Source organism: Etheostoma spectabile, chromosome 17, assembly GCF_008692095.1.
Source record: "Etheostoma spectabile isolate EspeVRDwgs_2016 chromosome 17, UIUC_Espe_1.0, whole genome shotgun sequence".
Taxonomy (NCBI): domain Eukaryota; kingdom Metazoa; phylum Chordata; class Actinopteri; order Perciformes; family Percidae; genus Etheostoma; species Etheostoma spectabile.
In genome coordinates this window covers 7,092,716-7,102,580 of record NC_045749.1, presented here as the reverse complement: position 1 = coordinate 7,102,580, position 9,865 = coordinate 7,092,716, and the positions used below count along the sequence as shown (strand labels likewise).

The window sequence follows — 9,865 nt, the reverse complement described above, 5'->3', positions numbered from 1 at the left end:
GACCCTACCAGGAGCACACAGCTCCAGACAACACAGCCCTCAAGTTCACAAACCTCTCCACCACAATAAGGTGATGGTTCCCGGAAAAGTTTAATAAAAAATAACTTTTTTCATATGTGTGTAATTTTTTGTCTTATATTGATTACAACACAGTAAACACATAGTCATCTTTGTTTCTTTTGAATTGTCTCAGAGCCAGTCTGATAGTAAGTGCCTAAAGCCAGCCAGCTGAGGTGGACATGTTGTCAAAAACAGCCTCATAGACAAACAGACGTTACAACATGACAAACACCAGCTCTCAGGGAAGATGAGATAAGTTTTTGTCTGAGATGGACTGGCCTATAGAGCTGTCACCTCAGAGTGATAGACAGGCTAGCACTAAGCACACTGTGATTTTGTCAGTCTAAACTCTACAGTAGTTCATGAAGTTACAGTGCCTAATCACAAGCACACAGCATCTTGTAAACACAAGTCACATGGGCTTACAAGTAGCTCTTTTATTGGACAGTGTTTTATGAAACTGTCTTCGTGAGACCTTAGGGATTTTTAGCAGCAGATGAGCCAAAACAAATACGATTCCAGTCTTTTGTAACTTAGGCATTTCAGTTACGCACGATGGAGCATGACTGATTGTGAGGGAATCGGATGGGGCTGTGTTTTGCCCTTGCTTCATTTTGTAATGTTGTGCTTTACAAGCATGATTAACTGCAGCCTATCACATGCCTCTTCATGTATATTCATAAACTGTGATTTAACCGGATATAACCATGGGTTGTACTTCTGTTTCCTCCACTAACAAACCTTATGCTTTGATTCATAATCAAGAACAGATAGAGGCGTCACACTCCGGTCACTTGTTGTCATTGCTCTTACCTGTCCACACAAACAAAAGTTAAAGACCCAGTGTGAATGCTCCCTGATCGACATATGGGCATACACTTGGGCAGGTGGACAGACAGAAGGACAGACAAACAGGTAGTAGACAGGACAGAGGGGAGAGCAGAGAACAGCAGTTAGTGAGGTGGAGAGCACTTACTGTCGACCCTTCAGCGCTACACATGAATGAAACCTTACAATGAGGCACGGCTGGGCTTGTGTGTGTGTGTGTGTGTGTGTGTGTGTGTGTGTGTGTGTGTGTGTGTGTGTGTGTGTGTGTGGTTGTGGGTGTGTGGTGTGTCTGTGTGTGTCTGTGTGTGTCTGTGTGTGGTCGGGGTGGTGTGGTTTTATTTTTTGGGGCAGGGGATGCACTTGACAGTAGTTGGGTATGTAGTACTTGATTGTTTACTCTTGCCTGCTGGGCTGAGTTATTGTGCTCTAGTGTGCATGCACAGTGTGTATTGTGTTGACAGAGTATGTGTGTGTGTGTGTGTGTGTGTGTGTGTGTGTGCGTGCATGCATGTGGATACTGTACGTTTACAGGCAGACAGGGAGATATACAGTACAATGCCTCTCTGCTTTACAAAAGACCAGAGAGGTCTTATGTTGTTCACATACACACACAAACGCACGCATACACACGTAACGCCAGCTGCCACCCACAGCCCCAGCCCAGCATTTCTGAATTAATAATACAGAGCCAACCACTCTGGAATAATTGTGATGCACACACACACACACACACATACATGCACAAAGCTTTGCACCTGTTCACCACTGCCCAACTGGTCAGGGTTGGGCTGGTTACGTTCCCCCATGCGCGCACACACACACACACATGCACACACATGCACGGACTCCTTGTTGCCTGTCTGTTGTAGGCAACAGTTAGACAGCTGTGCCTGTCTCCTGACCCTCCCTTTCTTCTTCTGATCACCAGCTATTCTCATTGACTGATTGGTCAAGCTGCCTTACTTTATTCCTCTGATTGGATGGTTTCACATCTAATGAGGCAAAGGAACGGAATAAGATTTTAAATTTGAATGTCAGATTTAAGTGGGGAACCTCAAAGAAACCCACTCCTCTGAATAGATAAAATGAATATAAGGATTGCTGATTGAAAAAAAGAGCTTAATGACTTTTTTGTTTTTTTGAAGCATAGTTATTATAATAGTCATGCCAGTAAACAGCACCATTCTTACAAACTGAAAAAGGTAGTTATTATTTATAGTAAAACAAAATTTCACAAATTGTTTTGCTTAAAAGGACTGCAAAAGAACAATTGATGTCCTTGGTTGAAAGTGATGACACTTTACCAGGTCCTGCTGATGTGTTGTGGGTTTGAATGTAAATTTAACTAGTTGTTATATTTAGAAAAGGATGCACAGTGTTTTGGAAATCAACTCTATTTAATGTGAAGTTCAAGGATTTAAACTAAATGAAGAAATGAAATGATGATGCCATACACAATGCCGTCCAAAGGAGAGAACAGAGAGAGGCAATATACCAGCAATCAGTTCAATTTGATTAGCCTGCTTATTGGCTGTGTGTGCCTTTCCTAATCACATTGGATCCGCTGCATTCTGAACACAAGCAGCATGGCATTCCTAATGTTATTGGGTGTTGAATGCAAGGGCTTTTTGTACTGCTTAGCTCAGATTGTATTTTTACCGTCTTGACATACTAGAACACATGCAAACAGATCAGTCTTTGTGTTTTCAATGGCATGTTATTCTTTGGTATTTGTTTGTGTCTTTTTAGGTATGTGTCAGTGGGTGGATGGATGTGTGTGGATCCAGGGGGAAGTAGACTAACTAACTGAGATACGTTTAATTTTCTTCATAGGGTTTACTATGACATATCCAAAAACCAGAGTTTGCCCCTGTGTAGTTAATAATAAGACCGTTATATATTAGTGTTGTGAAAACAAACATTTGTATTGCAATTCAAGCTCTACAGATTCAAAATCGATTCATAGAATGCAAAAAATAGATTTTTATATATATATATATATATATATATATATATATTTTGTTTTGTGAAATAACTACATTTACATACTGTGAATGTTTTCTTAATTGAGAATTGTTTTAGAATCAAATCTTGAGCCTAAAAATCGATATTGAATTGTGACATTTTCTGAATTATATATGCCTCCTACTGTATGGCTGCAGTATTTGCTTTACTCTTTAAATTGTGGCATATTACACATAATAGATTGAATCTTATAGCCAGTCTCATTCTTTTTTTTCCCACTTTTTTTAGCATAAAGGACTGGACCTTTGTTACATTTATTTTTGTATGTTTAATTTCATACTTTTTTTGTCTTTATTTTCTTGGGGTGGAAGCTGTCACAGCCCTGCTCCTAGAATGTGAATTAACATAATACAAACCAATCAGTATAACAACTCTGCAGAGTTGTTATTGTGGTAAGTGGTTGAGTAGAAATGGTATTGGCAAAATCAAAAAGCAGAAGCCAGAGTTCTTACTAGACCAGAAGCTGCCCTGGGCTTATGTACTGTACAGAAGGTCATACTGGGCCAGGTGTGTCTCCTGCCAGTGATGGTCCTGCCTCACAGGATGGGCCTGCACAGAGAAGGAAACCAACAAGCAGGGCAGAGGGATCATAACAAAATCCTTTTAACTATATTAAGAAATATACTTTTCAACAGCCTCCTTGGGTATTTTATACTTTCGTGTCAGATGTCTATATTTTTGGAATACAAAGAAAATGTGTTTGGTGTTAAAACGCGATAACCTGTTAAAAATGTACAGTATAGCTGAGAAAGGTGACAGTACATATGTAGAGACGTACTGCCTTCTGGCATTTCCTTGTTCCAAAAAACTCCAAATGACTAATTTTAAAGCAAACCTTATAAAAACACATACTGTATATTTACCGTAGTCAGAAGAGCAGCTTTAGATTGTACAGTTTGACCTAACTTTGCAGAGTGTAACAGTACTAAATCATATAGAAATTCTAAAATAAAGTTGTATGATCCTAAATCATGATAGCATAGACCTCATCTCTGAACAATTTTTATCTCTCTCATGATAGTTGATGTGGTTATGGGGACCTATAAGCTGATCCAAGATTGGTACATGTGTTCCACTAATGTATGTATGACTGTATGTTATGTCCACCTTCAGTAATTCCTGGTGTCTTGTTATTCCTTAGAAATAGCTGTGCACCAGCATTTGTGATAGATTATTACATTGACATATTATGCAGTAAAAGTGTAATCGGCCATCTTTCTCTTTACATTAATGTCACAGAAATCACCAACTTGCTGGACTTTGACCTTAAATGAGGTCAAAAAAGGTTAAGGTAAATATATTATTTTATTGTGACAGAAAACAAAAATGAAGATAAAACAATTACCTTTGTTGTAGTAATATGCAGCATGTAAAGAGAGAGATAAAGTAGTTACAGTAATGAATTAAGACGGTAAGCTTGGAGTTGCTGTAGCGAAGTGACCTTCACCCACCCTGTGTGTGTGTGTGTGTGTGTGTGTGTGTGTGTGTGGTGTGTGGTGTGTGTGTGTGGTGTGTGTGTGTGTGTGTGTGTGTGTGTGTGTGTGTGTGGTGTGTGTGTGTGTGTGAGGGGGGGAGAGTTAGCTTGGCACCACAGTCTCCTGTCTGGCACAGGTGGTGTTGGCAGCAGCCCTCTAGCTAAGATCTAATATGCTAACACCGCACTAATCCGATGGTGCTTTAGGAAGCAACGGACCCTGCCCCCCCCCCCCCCCCCCAAATAAAAACAACAACACAGATCAAGCTGCATTTACCTATATATCTATGTGAACAAACACTCATGTATAGACACACACATTAAAGCTGACTGAAATCACACACTTATACCAACTGACACGTAAGCCCATTTTATAATATTATATATATCTTTATATAGCACACACACACCACACACACACACACACACACACACACACACACCACACACACACACACACCCACACACACACACACCACACACCACACACACACACACACACACCCAACCAGGGCAGTGAGGGGGATTAGGATGTGAGGCGTCTTGGCTGTGGCGTGTCTGTCAGTCACTCTCCAGCTCTGTGTCAGCATCACAGCGGTGGCCACCATGCTCCAGGGAGCCACCACCATCTACTGCACTGTAGTGGTACTGCAGGAGAGAAAAAAAAGAAAAGACCTCTAAAATACAGTAAAGAGAAAAGGCGATTTTTAAAAGAGGAGATTTAGTGCTAATTTAGTATTAATTTTAAACTTATAGTAGTGTTGTAATAGTAGACCTGCACTATGCTGCCAGTGTGTGTGGTGTGTGTATGAGTGTTTGCATGTGCGTGTGTCTCCTTCTGTACCAGCTTTGGTAGCACCAGAGGGGCACCAGGGGGGTGTGTTAGTGTGTGTGTGTGTGTGTGCGTGTGTGTGCGTGTGCGTGTGCGTGTACGTGTGTGCGCCTACCAAGAGGCGCTGGCTTGTGTGCAGCTGGCTGTGTGAAATCTCCTAGTGGCCCCAGGGGATGACCAAACTCCCATGGGTTTCCACAGAATCTGGCCGCCCTGTGGCTGCCCTGCCCTGTCTCTCTGTCAATGTTATAGCTGTAACCGCATACACTGAGACGCTCCTCTCCCTCTCACTCCCTCTTGCTCATTCAGACTGCTGCTGTCTCTTCCTCAGCACTCCTCTTTTTGTTCTTCCTTCACTTTAGCATCTTCTCATCTCATCTCTTGGCTCATTCCACAGACTGGGCCACATGTTTGTACAATTACTCTAGCACTAAACCTTTAAAGTCATCTGCAGCCCCAGCTTCAAACTGGAGTTAATTTATCTGAAGCCTTCTGAACTTTTACAGGTAGCACACAGCACCACTTTTAAGTCGTAAGTGATGGCGGTGGCTGGATTTAAAGCACTCATGCACACACTCAAACACGCTAACACCAGTCCAGCCCCAATGTGGTAATGAGACTAATGCACTGTAAGTGGATTGGCTTTAAAGAGCCTGGATTCGCCTTAAGATGTCTGAGCACACTGGAGTTAGAACTGCTGGGGTTGGGTTCACGCACACAGCCATATCCTCGTAAACGCACACATGCACCATGAAATAGACTTGTACAAAGAGTTTTTTTTTGTTGGTCTTTAATCATTTCATTTTCTCGACACTGTTTTACACCAGTAAGAGTGAGTAACTATCGTTTGCAGCTCTGCAAAATGCGTTCTTGCTTGCTTGCTTGCTCACTAGCGCTGATGGACAGTTGCTCAGATAGATGTCTTCATCAAGCGTCTTACCGCATAGTTCCCTACTTTCATACCACCCAGTGTCCACTTTGCTCCACACAGTCACCTCCCTCTTTCCCTCTCTCCATTACCCATTAGTAACTTGCGTGATGTTTAACTAATCTCTTGTTTTCCTTCTTCTACTTCCTGTGGAATACTGCTTTTACTCAAGTATTAGCCGCTAATACTCACATACACAAACACATGAAACCCCTCCCCACACTGTTGTGTCTGGAGGTGTTTTGACCTTTGTCTGAAAGGAGATCAGCTCAAGCAGTAGGCCAATCATCCTAGCTCAAAAGCACCCATTAGTTTGACTTCAGACTACTGTTGTTGTATGATGAAACCTCCATACTGCTACGCTGTACAGTAGATAATTGCTTTTCATTGAACTTTGATACTTGCAGCCTTATTACATAAATTAAATTGTACACTATGTATGACAAAGTTGAGATACTTTTGTACTTTAATGCAGTTGCAAGACCATTTTTTTCATCATTGATTATTCTGTTAACAATCTGATCTATAAAATGTCAGAGACGAGTGAAGTTCCCAGAGCCAAAGGTGACATCTTCATATAGCCTGTATCTGACTAACACCCAAAGATATTCAACACATTAAATTTACTATGACATTAAAAAGAGAAATGCAGGAAATTGTTGGATTTTAGAAGCCACAACCAGCAAAGTTTGGCATTTTTGCTTTCTAAATCACTGAAATGATTAATCTATCATCAAAATTGTCTGCTAATCAGTTAATTGAATAATTTCAGCACTAAAACATAGTTTTTTTCAGTTATCAGCCCACTTACAACCTGCCGGTCAGGTTGGAAAAAGTCAATCTCTAGGTAAGCCACGTAGTCTGTTATCTTTTCTTTTGGTCAGAGAGATTATCAGTCGAGCGACCAACCAGCTGACTACCTAGTCACTCGGTTAGTAAACTTGTTATTTATTTTGTCCCATTACAGCCAAACACTCTGTGTAAATGCGCTGAACACTGTGTGTGTGTGTGTGTGTGTGTGTGTGTGTGTGTGTGTGTGTGTGTGTTTGTGTGTGGTTTGTGTGTGGTTGTTTGTGTGTTGTTATGTGGCCAGACGACACATTCCTCTCCCTGCTGGTGAGCTGCTGTGTATGTGCTGGAACGTGGCAGAACCTCCCCTCCACCCTCTCCATCCGTTATATACCACCACCCGCCACCCCTCCAGCTCCCAGAGCGCCAGTCACACAGCCCCGTCTCTGCGCCATCTGCATATCAGCTCCAGCCTCGGCCAAAGCATTAAATTAAATCCCTGTTTGGGTTGATTAACAAATGGCTGGTGAGCTCGCATAGTTATGGAGTTATTTATTTAATTGTCATCAAGGTTTTGCCTGCGTTTTGTCTGTCTCGTTGTCTGCTGAAGCATGGCATCTGGCAAAGCAGATGAGGTGTGCTGGTGTCCTGAAGGAGTGAGTGTGAGACAGAAAGGCTGGAAAGTTTGTGCAAGCTTGTGTGTCTCATTTCTGTTTTGCTGGCTGACGTTCAGCCTTACCATTTGTACCTGTTTCTATTTTTCCTCTATGCATTTCTTTCTCTCATTCTCCCCTTTCCCCCTCTGTCCTGAAATGAATAGTTAATCAGTCCGCTAAATGAGTGACAGTTAGTCAGTGCGTTGTTGTAATTGTCCAATCAGAAAGCTTGGAACGGGCACAGTCACAGCTGATTCATCTCTTCCTCTTACTGCTAAATCCACAAGCTGCAAATGGAAGATGTGCCAACAAGATTTATTTCTCCTAGAGATTCCAAAATAACTTTTAAAAACTCTAGTTCTTAATGCTTAGTTTGTGGCTCATACCAAAAAAGCGGAAAACAAAAGGTCTTAAGGGGTAGAATCGAACGGTGGAAAGTTGGTCACTTTTACTCATTCTGTTCAAGTCCCTTCTTAGCCAAACACTACGACAAAGTACAGCGGATGTGGTTGTTTGTATTTTTAAATCTTTAATTATTTTTTACCTTTGTGAATCGTTAACAGTGTTACTTAATACTTCCCTAACAATAAAAAAAGGAACAGGAAGAGTTTAGAAAAGTATGAGTATGCATCCAATTAAAAAAAATCACGTTAGAAGGAAGAGAGTGGTTTAGAACTGCTGTACAAGACAATCTTTTGTCTGCGTTTTGAACAAATTTAACCCAGAATTTAAATACACTTCAAAGTGGTTATCTTATCCTCCTAAATATCCTTTGTTCCTGAGCTCTTTCAGATCCCCCACATTGTCGTGTATTACTGATATTCTGCCGTTCTAACAAGAAACACAGTCCTGTTGTCTTAAGCACTGTATAGTGAAGTATTTACTAATTGGCCTTAAGGGAAAAGTAAAGTTGTGCAGAAAACTAAATGAAACTGTAGAGAGGAGTCCGAGAGAGATGGTGTGGGAAGGAGACCGGCTGTTCCGTTTTCTCCAGCAGTCCAAACTAGAGACATGTGGCTCCCTAGACAAGCTGTCCAGAGTGGGAGAGCTCGCTGGACTCATTACAGGCAGGGCCAAGACGGGATAGCTTGACAGAACACCATTGGATCATTCAGAGGATTGGAACGGTCGAAACAGAATTGTGGGTTAGTTTGTGTGTGCGTGCGCGTGCCTCTGTTTGTTTGGAATGGCATGTGTGGACAACTGTCCATCTCCTCTCTCCGTCTGTGCCACCCCTGGCTGCCCCCTCCCCCGCTCCCCCAGTGGACGTATACACACTTGCACAAACACGCACTCACTTTCACACTCACACACACACACACACACACACACACACACACACATGCACGCTGTCTAGGCCCGGCCAGAAGGATTGCTTAAATGTTTTCAGTTGTACTGGACAGCTGAGCGATGAAGTGGCCAGCCACAGGCTTCCATTGGTTGGACACTTCATCAGGAAACTGACTCAGAGAAATGACTGCACTTGGACCAGCAAGCGAGTCATCACTGCCAGTTTATAATAGTTTTATCAGTTTAACTTTCCCTTTATCCTCATCCATTTTGTCAATTAATCTATCTATTTCTCCTATCTACTTTGAAGTTAACCACAGTTTCTCTTTTCCAGGTGATCAGGTTTTTTTATCATTAGTTTTTATAAGTTATTTGTTTAATCTAAACACAATACTGTCCCAGAAAGACCTGTATAATACTAGAAAATAAATCATGTTCACCAACACAACAAATTAAATATTTCAATAAAGTTGAACCATGGTAACACCATGGTATTTTAGCTCATTAGGCAGGCTGACATCAATTCTTTCTCCAGGGAAGCAAAACCCCACAATGCACATCAAAATCCTCAACAGATTACATGCAGCCGTGAGCTTTCTTCTTCTTCTTCTCCGTCCCTTTTTTTGCCTTTTGCTTTTTATACACATTTTTTCCTTATGCCTCCCTCCATCCCTCCTCACATTTAGCCCCTTTCGCAGCACTCTGTAGCAAGTGATCCAAAAGAAGATGCTTTGTTTCTCGAAGAACAGGAGAAGGAAATAGGAGAGGAGGGGAGAGTGGGTGGATTTGTGAAAAGAGAAAAATAGAGACTGAGAAAGGAGAGAAGAGAGAGAGGTGTGATTGGTAATCCTGATGACTCACTGGCACCCAACAGCATTTTCTTATCTGTCTATCTGTGTCTCTCTATGTCCCTGTGCGGTGGTCCAAATCAGCCGCTACCCCTTCCACACACACACACACACACACACACACACACACACACA

General features: G+C 41.8%; 1 protein-coding gene and 1 long non-coding RNA gene across 2 annotated transcripts in view; both read left to right on the top strand.

Annotated features, from left to right (window-relative positions):
• Window positions 1-1,006, top strand: part of LOC116705116 (uncharacterized) — a 16,220-nt gene extending 15,214 nt beyond the window's left edge. Inside the window, exon 3 of the long non-coding RNA XR_004335851.1 lies at window positions 992-1,006. This is a non-coding gene — a long non-coding RNA (uncharacterized LOC116705116). The remainder of the gene's footprint in view (window positions 1-991) is intronic.
• akt3a (v-akt murine thymoma viral oncogene homolog 3a) overlaps window positions 1-9,865 on the top strand; it is a 59,182-nt gene that overhangs the window by 21,464 nt on the left and 27,853 nt on the right. The window lies entirely within an intron of this gene.